Source organism: Fukomys damarensis, unplaced genomic scaffold (genome assembly GCF_012274545.1).
Source record: "Fukomys damarensis isolate Sample0158 unplaced genomic scaffold, DMR_v1.0_HiC HiC_scaffold_23, whole genome shotgun sequence".
NCBI lineage: Eukaryota > Metazoa > Chordata > Mammalia > Rodentia > Bathyergidae > Fukomys > Fukomys damarensis.
Window position 1 is genome coordinate 53,417,560 of NW_022900935.1, and position 10,433 is coordinate 53,427,992.

Below are 10,433 nucleotides of genomic sequence, written 5' to 3' on the forward strand. Positions count from 1 at the left end.
TATTTAGATGGTGATAAGTGCTAAGAAGAGATATAAAGCAGCGAAAAGGTGTCCTGGATTGTTGGCATGGACGGGAAGGGGGAGTGTGGAGGCCTTGCTGGAGGGTTCCATTTGGACATAGACCCGAGAGGCAGAAGATTATTCAGTCTCACGGGGAAGGCATTGGGCCCAAAAGGAATCTAGGTGCCCATGGAACAGCAGGGTGGCTGGATGACTAGTGTAGAGAGAAGAGGGGGTGGAATGATAGGTGAAGAGCTTCGGGTAGTATTAGGTGGTGGTTGGCAGTGGGCGAGAAGTCCCTGGATATTTTGGCAGAATCACTCAGGCCGCTGTATTGAAAATAAATGGAAGGAGTCTTGGGAAATTCACAATTCAGCTTCGCGCGTTAGAAGTTCTACAAAGCCCGGTATCATACTAATATTGTCTGGAAGTACTTCCCAGGCATATTTACAAAAATCTTTCTTTTCCAGGTATATTCACCAGCTTTGTGTGGCACCTGAGAAAGTGAAAATTGGCTATGGGAGCAAACTGCAAAGTCCCCAAAAGCCATAAACCAGGGTGGTGCAAGGCCAACAGAGCCTGGTATTTAACCCAAGGCCACACCACAGTAAGGCCACAGCTGTGATACTGCGTGTGGACAGTGGGTGACTCAGTCTTTCTTATCAACGCCTTTCCAAGACCCATGTCATTGCTTTCACTTACTGAGCAAAAGTTCAGAACATAACCAATTTCAAATCCACCTGCTTTGGGACATGAGCATTCCTGACCTGGTTCCAGGGTCTTCTACCCTTCCTTGCTAGGACCCCTGTAACACAAACCCCACCAAAAGCGCTTTCCCACGGCCTGTTTCTAACACACTCCATGGTTTGTTTGGGATGCGGAGTTCATTGCTGCAGTAAGGTAGTAAAACTAACATAGACACGGTTCATTCTTGTCTTTCCTGAAGGTGTTAGCAGAGCCGTGTTTTGTAGAACAAGTCGGTTTTAAAAATTAGATGAAATGATTATTTTCTGCCATAAAAGTCTGTGGATTTGAGACATTGCTTCCCCTTGAAAATGTCTTATACACCAAGTGGAGGACGGTACACTATGAGCAAAAGGATGCACTCTCTATTTTCACACACAATACGGAAAATGCATTATTTTTGTAAGATGCTTACCTCTCTGGTTCCTCTCACTATGCCATGATTTGGATCCTTCACGTCTCTCTAAAGTTCATGTATTGAAGCTTGGGCCCTAGTGCCAAAGTGTTCAGAGGTGGGGAATAGGGGAGGTCATCATATCATTAGAGTTTTGACCTCATCCATGATTGATCCATTTATGGACATAGCTTGTTGGGCTTGGGAGTAGGGACTTTGCTATAGACCTGAGCTCACTCTGTCTCGACCGCCCGGCCCCTGTGAGGTGAGCAGCACCATTCCACCATGCAGGTCTGGAATCGTGGAGCGAAGTGACCGTGGACCAAAGCCTCTGACGCCATTAGACAAAATAAATCTTCCCTCCTATGAGCTGATTATCTTGGGCATTTTGTCGCAGGGGTAGAAAGCAGACTAACGCACACTGCTACCACTCTGGGCTGCATATGTGACCCTCTGAGCTTGTTCAGATGTTCATACCCTTCCCTCTCACCAGGGCCCTCGCTGGATACTCTCAGATGGTGCAGAAATGCCCAGATAGAGATCAGGTTGGCTCTAGGCAAAGCACCAAAGACTTCCCAGCTTGAAGGAGTTGCGGCAAACGCGTGAAGAGAGGTGATGTACAAAGTCAGACTCGCATCTTGGAAGGCTCAGGGCAGCAGGAGGAGTAGAGATCGGAAGAGAGGGCTGTGTGGGGAGAGGCGGGGACCAGGTAGGAGGCTGCTGTGTGGGTGTAGTTGGGAGATGAGCTCAGGCTGTAGTGGGTGGATGGAGGCAGAAAAGTTTCACTGGACTTTGCCTTTGTTGTTTGGAGGACATTCACGTCCCTTCACAGTCTTTCCCAGGGATGACTGGAAGTCTCCGGAAATGAATCACACATGCAGGGGACCTGTTCTTTTGGGCATCCCCACGGGGACTTTCTGCTGACGAAGGCAGTGAACGATGAGATGCTGCCTCTTTACCGTCACCTGCTCATGTCCACGGTGACAACAGTGAAATTGTTGTGTTTTTTCCTATCTTAAATTAATATGTGAATTATACAGAGTTGTGTGTGGCCTGGGTCCTGAGGATTGAACCTGGGGCTTTCCCAATTGAGCTATGTTCCCCAGCCCTCTTTTTATTATGAGGCAAGTTCTCACTAAGTTGCTAAATTGCCTAGGAGGGAGTGGAACTTGTGATCTTTCTGCCTCAGCCTCCCAGGGTGCTTGGATTACAGGCGTGTACCGGCACACCCGGCTGAGTAATGTTTATATCGAGGTAAAATCCACATGCCGTGTGCTAGTTAAAGTGAACAATCCACTGGCAGACCGTTCGCACTGTTTTGCAGCCATCACTTTTATTTCCAAAACATTTTCACCCCTTCAAAAGGAGACCTGTCCATTACACAGTTACCGCCTGGTCTTCCTTCCCCAGCTTCTCAAGACCGAGAATCTGCTTTTTGTTTCTAGTCCGGAGACTTTGTATAAGTAGAGTCATACGACATGTCGCCCTTTGGGTCTGGCTTTGCTCAGCGAAAGTTTCAAAGGGGGCCGATAGCAGTATTTCACTCACTCTGTGGCTGAGTAATATCCCACCGAATGTATACACCCCGATCTTATGCTTCCATCCCCTGAAGGACATTTAGTTTGTTTCCACCTTTTGACTGTAGCGAGCATTATGAGTACACACATGGATATGTACCCACTTGATGTTCCCCAGGGAATTCCGGGGAATCCTGGGAGTAGGATGCCTGGGTCACACGGTACTTCTAGGGTTAACTGAAGAAGAGCTCCACTTCTCCACACCCTTGCCAAACTTGTGATTTCCTGCCTTTGTCTCCTGAGTGCTGCCATAGCCCTCCTTGGGCGGGAAGAACTGAAGGTGTAGGGAATGCCTGTGTGGTGGCTTCCGGTAGCACTCGCAGAAAAAGCTGTGTTTATCTTCTCGAGGCCCAGTCTGGATGCTCTCGACTCCAGGATGACGGGCCTCCTAATCCTCAGGAGCTTGTTCAGCCTGGGGGCAGGGCTGCTCTTTGTGAAGTTCAGGCTGGAGTAATGCTGAAGCTGACCCTGGAATCTCTCCCTGGCCTGTGCTTTTCCTTCTCATTTTTATTCTCCAGCTAAAACCCTTAATGCAGAGCTGTACATGGAGACGTGACTGCATCTGAACTGAGATACACCCTGGGTTCTTTGTGTGTGTGTGTGTGTTTGTGTGTGTGTGCTACTGGGAATCGAATTTGGGACCTTGTGCTTGCGAGGCTGGTGGCGACACCACTGAGCTAAATCTCTGGCCCAACCGGGAGTTCTTCTAAGCCTGGAGAGTGAAGCCAACCACACAGATGATTGGGAAAGATGAACCGTTTTGGGAACTGGAGTCTGTGGTCCCTTTGAGGGCCGAAATCCGAGGACATGACCGGGAAGTGGGTTGAGGGTGGAAACATGGCAGATGCAGGGGTGTTTGGGGTACAGGTAGGAGCTGGCACTGCCGAGAGGGTGCAGTGTGATGGAGAATGTGTCGGCTGGTGATGGACTGGAATGAAATATCCTGGTTTGTCCCTTTCGCTTTAGGAACACTGTCGGAAAGGCGGCTGGATTATGAGCTAAGCTGCCTGCACCAGCTCTAGATCACACCTTGCTGATCAGTGAGAACGTCTGTTACAAATGAAGACGTGAAATGGCAGATGCTTATTGGCTGAGCTGAATGCACCAGTTTATTTTGGTGCCTCTTACGTCCGTCCATGAGCTCCGGTTTTCCTTGTTGATTGCAAATAGAAAATGAAAAATAAAAAGCCGGTGTGCGATTCAAAACTATGACAATGTTTTCACTGTTGCGTATGTAAAGTGAGAGCAGATTGGACTTTCCGTTATTCCGCTGAGATCAGAGATGTCTTTTGACGGGCTTCTAATTCTTTGTGAAAGTTTAGAAAGAGCATCAGATGAGACGCGTCTCAGGATGTCTCAAGTGGCTCCTTCCTAGGGCTCTTCTCCCTCCGCTTCCTCCCATGGATCTGTTCCCACTCTTGGGGTTTAAATCAGTCTCTAACTGCAGAACACACTCGTCTGACCTCTCTCTGCAATGCTCTGCCTCTGACTTCCATCCCGGGAAACATCAGCACACAGTTCCACTGGCATTCCTGCTGGGCCCTCTTTCTCTTGGACTCTCGAAAGACTCTTGCTCCGGTGACTCCCAGGGAATGGTTTTGAAAAAAGCCATTTAGGAAAAAGAGCTTTGCTCTGCAGCAAAAATGGCATCGCTCATTTTGTTCCATTTCATGCATGGGCTATTTTTGTGGGGGGCTGTTATTTTATTTTCTTCTAGTCTCCCAACCCGTGATCCTACCCAATTATAGGTTCTTAAGCCCATTTGAAGCAAGTCATGCAATTTCTCATGACTATGTATCCTACTTCCTTCTACTTCCAGGAACTCTGATCACATTAGCCTTTGTATTTCCTTCAAAACTGTGATTATAACCCATCAATATTTTGTGTGTTTATTTGTTTACATGATTCACTGCTTTCTCCTTCTAAAAGGCAAGCTCCATGAAGATGGGACCTTGGTCTATCTCCTAATACCTAGAGCAATGCTTGGCTAGCTAGTAGTTGTTCAAGAAATATTTGTGGCTTACTGCCTTATAGAAGCCATGGTTTAAATTTCATACCACAGTTATCTTTTTATCATGTGTCCTTTTTTTACTGCTTTTGAGCAGTATTGCTCAAGTTTCACTAGTCTTCCTACCAAATGTCAGTTAACTATGTCAATGGCTCTCAAAACTTTGGATCCCCTTTATCCTCTTAAAAATTACCGAGGATCCCAAATGCCCTTTATCTATATGGGTTTTATCTAGCATTATTTAGTAAACTAGAAATTAAAAGTGAGAAGAGCCAAGAATATTTTTAATTTATTAAAAACGGCAACATACTCGTTACATGTTAACACTGATACTTTTTTTCAGTTCTCCAAGCACACAAAAAGTAAGGAGACAGGATGCATTGTTTTTGCATTTCTGCATACCTCTTTAATGCGTGGCTTAGTGGCAGGCATCTGGATTCACAGATCTGGTCAATCTGTAGCGATACCACACACCATGTCGTAGCCTCTGAAATTTGAAAAGGAACACACCTACACCTGTCATGACACCAAAGGACTGAAAAACAGCTCAATATCTGGCAATAGGGGATGTGTTGGTTGCATCCACTGTGGTGACTCTGCAGATGCCACCCTGTCTTAGTCTGCTTTCTGTCGCTATCACTGACTACCACAGACTGGGTAATTTATAAAGAGTGGAATTTTGTTAGCTGAAGATTGTGGAGCATGGAGCTGGCTTATCCAGCATCTGGTGAGGGCTTTTTTGCCGCATCTTAACATGGCAGAGGGCATCTGTGGCGAGAGACCCTGCTAACTTGGGCCTCTCTTCCTCTTCTTATAAATCCACCCTCATGATCTCACATAATCCTAATCACCTCCCAAAGGCCCCGCCTCTTCCAAATGCCTCACAAAGGACATTAAATTTCGATATGAGTTTAGGAGGAGTTGTTCAAATTGTAGAAAATGGGATGCAGCCATCAGAAGGAACAAGCAGCTCTATCGGTACTGATACAGAACCATGTCCGAGATAAGTTGTGTGACAACATGAGATGGCACAAGGTCTATCATGTGTGGCCATGTACTAGCATTCTTGTTGCTGGACATGGTATCCGACACCCACAACTTGGCTCACGTTCTAGGGGGATCAGTCCATGGTCAGCTGGCAGAAATATCATGGCAGAAGGGTGTGCTGAAGCAAACTGCTCAGTTCATAGTAGCAAGCAGAGCAGGGGACTGATGCAGAGAGGAATGTGGCAAGGACCAGAGATGGCCCCCAAGGCTGTGACCCACCCAGACACACCCAGTGTGTGTCCCACAAATCTCCGGGACAGATCCCAAAGCCAGTCAAGTTGACAGTCCATCCTAACCACTGCAGGCCACTTGTGTCTTTTTAAAAAGGTGCATTATTGTGCACACAGAACTGGTTGCTGATATAAACTCAGTAAAGAGGCCAATGGGAGACGGTTTGCTTTTCGTTTTTTTATAGGCATAATCCCCTTCGCCCCACTCGATGTGTGTGTGGTGTGGAAAGAGCCCAGCTTTTCAAGTCCTTCCGGAGAGGAGAACAGTTTAGCCAGGTGTGTGATTCTCCATCTTCTCCTGAGTGGGGGATGGGAAGGGGATAAAAGAGAGAGGTGCAAGGTTTTCATCAGTGACAGCTCTGCCGTCCTTTCTTTCCTGATGTTCTTCCATAAGGGCAGCTTTCTGGATGTTTCCAAGTGCCTGGCTCTCCTGGGGACCCAGTGTGGTCAACCCAAAGGCTCCCATGGGCCCTGTGCACTGGCTCCTTCCGCGTACAAGTGAGGTGGTCTTCAGCACACTGCTGCGCCCTCCTGACCTGCTTCTCCCCCAGTGCCCACATGTGACTTCCTTGTGCTGCCCTGGCAGGTGGCAGATGGGGCCCTTCACTGTGGCCCCAGCCTTGTCGGCTCCCCTGCTCTGGTATCCCAGAAGCTTATGGATCCATACTTTGCCTGGCAGGTACAGCCTGCCCTCTTGCTGCCCTCTCCCACTCTACCTGCAGGAAACAGACTTGATGCTCGATGTTCACATTCTTCCTTCCCCAACACATTCTAGGGTCACAGGTCCCCCCCACAAAAAAAGACAACTTGCTTGACTTCTCTGCCGAAGGCATGCTACCATAGGCCTGTGAGATTTTACACCACCACAAACTTCCAGCCAGGGCCAATTACAAAATTTGAGGAACCTGGTCCAAAATGGAAATGTAGAATCCTTTGTCTGAAAGAAGTGATATAAAAGATACTAAAAATATAAAGCTTTTTCCTTAAAAATGTTTTATTCTCGGGGCTGGGGGTATAAGCTCAGCGATAGAGCCTGTGCTTAGCATTCCTAAGGCCTAGTATGTGCTCAACTTTTTTTTATTACTTAGTAAACATAATAAGGATAATAGTGGTACATGAGCATGACATCGCAAAAGAGGACCATTTTGGTATTATGCTTTTACATAATAAAAATAATAATAATTTGTTAATGTTATATCTTGATCGATCGTTAGCTTTTTCTGGCTCCCTTTTCTGCAAGTTCATTTATTGGGCAATGACAATTTATACTTTTAGCAGTTTCATTTTTAATGGATATAATTGAAAAGTGGTGTCATCCAGTCTCGGCAAATACTGGATTGCAAATACTTCTTAATTTGGGGAAGAATTATTTTGTGGTTCCAACGTATGCTTTCTTGGATAACCATCACATGTTACAGGAGCTGTCAGAGGAGACATTAAAATAGCACTGAACACACTTCCACATGTGAACTTAAATTCAGATTTACACAGAACTCATGTGTATGAAGAGAGAGAACCACTGATCTAGCTATCTGTCTGTCGGCCAATCTATCACACAATGGAGTTTCCTATTGTATGCACATTGTTGATTGCCAAGTCTCTTCTGGTTCATCAATGCCTTGAAAACTGGGAGAAATAGGATAGGATGGAATTTGCTGTTGTTTGGTTTTTAAGAAAACATGCACATGTATTAATTTTTAGTTTAGAATCTTGGTGAGCCAAACATAGCAGTACATCCCAGTAATCCTAGCTTCTGGTCAGACTGAGGCAAGTGGAACCCAAGTTTGAGGTCCCATCCAAACAAACAAACAAGCCGGGGAGTTAGTTCAGTGGTTCCGCTGCCTGCCTCCCAAGCGCAAAGACCTGACTTTGATCCCCGGTACCAAACAAAAAACAAAAACAGAAAATACAGCCAAACAAACAAAACTTTAAAAACTTTTAACCAGGGGACTTTTAAGAAATGCATATTGACTTAATACCTTTGTACTCAGTTGATCACTGGTAATATTTTGATTCTTGCTGATCCTTCCAAAATGAGTACATGTGTTTTTATATTCATTTTATGTTATGCACAGTCTATATAGTTTAAGCCTCTTCTCTTCAGCTGGAAAATGTTGGCAAGCTTCCAAATTCAGAGTATTAAGTCAGATCAACTCTGTGTTTTCCTGAGGCTAAGTGTTTGGAAAGGTAGAGTCAGCTGTCTCTGCGGTCGGTCTTAACAAGGTGAAGTGAGCTTCCTGAGGAACAAGAGGATGCTGACAAGTTATTTCCTGTCTTGGCCTCCTGGTGTATGGGCTGGAGTGGTCTGAGGCTTGGGTGACCTGCACAGCAATGCCTGGGGCCGGGGGGGTGTGCTGATCTCCTGTGGTAGCAGGAAGGCAGGATGGCCTCCAGTTGTCCTGCGATGGTCGGCAGAGCACGACGATGTCAGGTGCTCCCCATACAGCCTCCTCAGCCCAAGCACCAAATGAAATACAAACAGCTACCCTTCCCAGTTTTCCCATTTGCTTAAATGAGTAAACATTTTAAAATGTCTATTGTTTTCAACTCTAAAATCTAAGTTGGGGGTGCAAAGGAGCTTCTTTAACATAATGAGAATTATCTGCCTAAAACTTTAAGCAAATAATATATTTATGCTGAGAACATGGAGAGACTTACCTTGGAGTTAAGCAGAACACCTATTCCCTTATATGCGATTAAATAGATGAATTAAATCCTCATATTTTAATATGATCCCAAGAAAAATAATACTGAGCAAATAAAGAAAGCATGCAATGTAAGGATGTACTTTTGTGAATCATTCCTTCTAAGTCCTGCTTTAAGGATTATTCAAGGCATTTTGATGCAGATACTTTTTACTGCCTCGATGTTTATTTTACAATTACATTTCAGATTTTCTGAACTTGTTGAGTTTTTTGTTTGTTCATTTTTGGTTGTTTTGGGGGGGGCAGTATTGGGGATTGAACCTTGATCCTGAGGCCTCCACACTGATCTGCATCCTCAGTCCTTTTCGTTTTATTTTATTTTTTTACATTTTGGGACCAAGGCCTTACTAAATCACTAAGTTGTCCAGGCCATGCTCAAAATTGCCAAACACCTGCCACAGTCTTTCAGAGCACTGGGAACATAGCCATGTGCTACCATGCCTGGTTTGTGGTTACTATTTTGAAAATTGACTTCCAATTTTTCAGAGAACACGGTGATGTGATTTTTGGGGGATTACTAGATTTTGTTGGTACTTATCTGCAACCTAATATATTTGTGCATGTGTAGCCTGGTCAATTTTGGTAAATGTTCTACAATGTTGAAAAACAATATAAATACACTGACTGTCAAGTATAGCACTCTCTCCATGTACCCATCAGATTAAGCTTTTAAATTATATTGTCCAAACCTTGTGTCTCCTTGCTTACGTTTTGCGTTGCTTGATCAACCAGGAGATAATATATTAAACATTATTCATTATTGGTTATGAACTGTTGTTGTCAAATTCTACTTAGCATTACTAGTTTTTTGTTTTTGTTTTTGTTTTTATTTTGGTACCGGGGATGGAATTTACGACCTTGCTCTTGCAAGGCAGGCGGCGGCACCACTGAGCTAAATCCCTGGCCCTGCTAGTTTTTGTAGGCAGAAGGATTTCAAGATACTTTGCAGAAAATGGCAATTTCCATTTATTCTTTCTTAGTTATAAAAGGTATTGTTTTGGAATGGGTAATGTACGTACATCATTCAAATTTTAAAAGAATAGAGAGACATATGGTGAAAAGTAAACCTTTGCTGCTTTGGGTTATAGCGACCCAGGGAAGTTCTACCAGTTTCTTAGGAGTTCTTTCCGAGGGTGTCTGTCTGTCTGTATCTCTGTTTGACTCTTTCTTCTGCTCCTCCTCCTCCTTCTTAACAAGGTGTTACTATACAGTCCATTCTTGACCTTGTTTTAATCCCTTAAAAATGTTCAGTGAAAAATCCCCACCATATCAAAACATTCAAGGCACCTTCTTCATTTGAATGGCTGCTTTTTCCATTGTCAAAATATGTGCATGTTTTGAATATATTGTACATAAATATACTGTATATTATATACAATATATTACACACGCTTTGCATATTATGCACGTACATGTTATATGTACTGTGTATTATTTGACAACCCTCCATTAAAGGATATTTGTGGTATTTTCAATGGATATTCTTGTACCTGTATTCTTCTTGTGTGTAGAAAAAAAACTCCTATGATAGGTCAAAGTTAGGAGTGAGTATCTTATTTTTTCCTATTTGACTAGCCAATTGTCTTAACATTATTTATTGTTTTCTTGTTACCCATTTGAAATACCATGTTTAGCACAAATAAAATTTCTATATGTATTTGAGTGTACTTTGGTGGTTTCTATCCTGAACACCTGATTTGTATGTGCGTGTGTGTGTGTGTGTGTGTG